The sequence below is a fragment of the Pseudomyrmex gracilis genome, unplaced genomic scaffold, assembly GCF_002006095.1.
Source record: "Pseudomyrmex gracilis isolate BER0280 unplaced genomic scaffold, ASM200609v1 scaffold_4297, whole genome shotgun sequence".
Lineage (NCBI taxonomy): Eukaryota > Metazoa > Arthropoda > Insecta > Hymenoptera > Formicidae > Pseudomyrmex > Pseudomyrmex gracilis.
In genome coordinates this window covers 2151-4959 of record NW_018024881.1, presented here as the reverse complement: position 1 = coordinate 4959, position 2809 = coordinate 2151, and the positions used below count along the sequence as shown (strand labels likewise).

At 28.9% G+C, this 2809-nt stretch overlaps 1 long non-coding RNA gene across 1 annotated transcript; it reads left to right on the top strand.

Moving 5' to 3' along the window:
- Window positions 1–515: 515 nt before the first annotated feature.
- Window positions 516–1585, top strand: LOC109863343. Its single transcript, XR_002251321.1, has 3 exons — window positions 516–599; window positions 819–940; window positions 1060–1585. It is a non-coding gene; the product is annotated as an uncharacterized LOC109863343 (long non-coding RNA).
- Window positions 1586–2809: the final 1224 nt, after the last annotated feature.

Below are 2809 nucleotides of genomic sequence, written 5' to 3'. Positions count from 1 at the left end.
GTAATACATAATATTGTATCTCGTAAAAATAACAAAATTTGTAACAAAAAAATCTATACTAGCAAACGTTGAGCTTGAAGAAAAGTGTAATTCATTTATTGAAAACGTTAAATATCAAATAACTCAATATGGAGCAGAAAATATTTACAACAGTGATTAAAGCGGATTCCAGTTAGAATTGCATGCCGGTCGTACATTAGCATATGAAGGAACAAAAAGAATTGAGTCTGTAGTACAATCTAAAACACCGGAGTGACCTGGGACATGATTTTGCATGGACAGATGCACAGATATTAGATAGCGAGCAATCTCATCATAAGAAGCTCATTTCCGAGATGCTGCACATAAAGATGCAAAAGAACGGTATAAATTTAATGAAAGACACGGACCTGTTGGATCCTATCTATTCTTAGTTAATCTCAAAACTGAGTTGATTCTATGTCTTGTGTTCTCTTCCCCTTCTCACGCTTAGCCTCACCTCTTCCGTTCTTTATGTTTTCTTTGCATTTGTATTTTACCCGTTGCGTTGAACGGTTGTCGCTGTACTGTGATTGTTGTTCGAGAGATTTCAACGTTTTGACTAATTTGCCAATTATTCTGTGAGTAATTATCATGACCTTTCATTGACATCTCTTTTTTATGACTACTTTTATTTATTTGGACAACATTTATATAATTTTAATTTATATTTTTTTATCAAATTTGACTCAATGACTTAAACATCTTTTCTTTCAATGTCTCTTCATATTATTATTTTTTCACTTACGTTTCGCGTTTCTAAGTTAACATATTAAAAGAACAAAAAAATTTTTTTCAAGTAAAATCGATACGGAGACGAATTAAACGATCAACAATTCCTATCTTTATCGTGGTGGTTTTTGACTTCTCTCCTGCGACGTCACAATGTAGCGACCTCTGATTTATATTTATTTTTATTAAGGTGTGTATGCGACCTTTATTCGACATGCTGTCATATTGTAACGATTTTTGATGTTTGTAATAATGTGTATATGCGAATTTTAATATTGTAGTTATTTATTTTCATGTTTTCTTGCTCAGCTCGGCTAAAGATGATCTTACAAGAATAAAGATCGAAACGTTCCATGTAATTCATCTTATTATTCATTTAACTACTGCGATCCTTAGTTCGAAGGCTGGAAGGTCTAACTTATTTATTTTTTAAATCGTTTACGGCCTTTCTTTTCAAATTTATAATTCTATTATTTATACCGGCTGGAACAACAGGAAACATACAACCATTAGATGTATATGGTTTTTGTTTGTGGAAAAATTTCATTAAACACTTTTCAGATATTGTAATGCTTTTGAATCTCGAAATAAATCTTCACGCAAGAAACAATATTTTTAAATTACAATCATTAACTCATGGTCAGTTTTCATCGCCTAGATTTAGAAATCTATTTTGATACGCATGGCATAAAAGCGGGTATGTGGAAAATAAATCGGAAGAATTTGAAACACTAGTAGAATATTGTTTCAAAAATCAGTTAAAATCGACATGTGATATTTGTGGCTCAACTGCAATAATTACTTGCGCATGGTGCAAAAAATCGCTTTGCATAAATCATTTCTTTCACGAACATCACCTTTGTGATACTTATGTATATCCATAAATTCACTTAATATTTTTAATATATGTTTTTTCTATACATGTTCACTTGTGAATATATGTTTATGTTACTATATTCTGTAATGGTTAAATATTATATGTTATACTTATATATTATGTTGTATGTTCTTGAAACTAGAGTTTTAATTGTTTTATTACACACACACCCACATTACATTCATTTTACAATTAACACTAGATATACCAGCTATTTAAATATACCTATTAAAAAATACAAAAAATATATTTGTTACNAATATATATAAAGTAACATTAAGTTCATAAAATGTATTCTTTACTTATAGCTACAAAAGTCATAACATCATTTCGGAAAGCAAATGTTACATGCAGTAGGAATTTTGAATTGAAATTGCACGACCAGTCAAAATGATTGGTCTGATAAATCTAGTCTGTTAAAAAACCTAAAAACACAATAAACACAAAAGGGAATGTTCTTACTATTGATTAGAACCTGTAATTAATTTAAATTCTTTGTATTAATTAATATTGAAAAATAAACAGAAATTGCACTATAAATTGAATTGTAACACTTCCATTTATTTATCTTTCAAATTATATTTCTTTTTATTTCTTACGTGTGAGTGTGTATGTAATTAGTATGTTTTGAATATCATCTTATAAAATCGTTAAAGCTAAAGTTATATTTAAAAATAATAGTACTAATTTATATGTATATAATATTATATGAAATTAATCTGTGTTAAATGAATTAAAAGTGTAAAGCATCAGTGGAAGAGATGTCTTAGCAAGGCTTTTAAACTTTGCTTTTTGCTTTGTGATTAGAACTTTATCCAATACGTGACTACGTGACTATCTTCATTCTTTAATTTTAGTATCGCCTATTACGATTAAAGCGCGATGTAAATGATGAGTCATGCAGCGCGACGCATATAATACGATATTGATGGTTTATTTCTGAAAGATGCGATTTTGAAACATAAGAAAATCATATGTGGTTGAATTCAGCGTAAAAAATGCTACAATTTTTCCGTACAAAAATTTTAAAAATTGAAAAAAATGACGGGCGGGGGTAAATAAAAAAATGTTGAATGAAAAATAAATCCAACTACGCGGTTGTAAAGCCTATAAAATACTATGCAACTTTTATTTGAAACATTTTTGTATATTTCTTACCGTTTTGATGATACTCGCATAAAA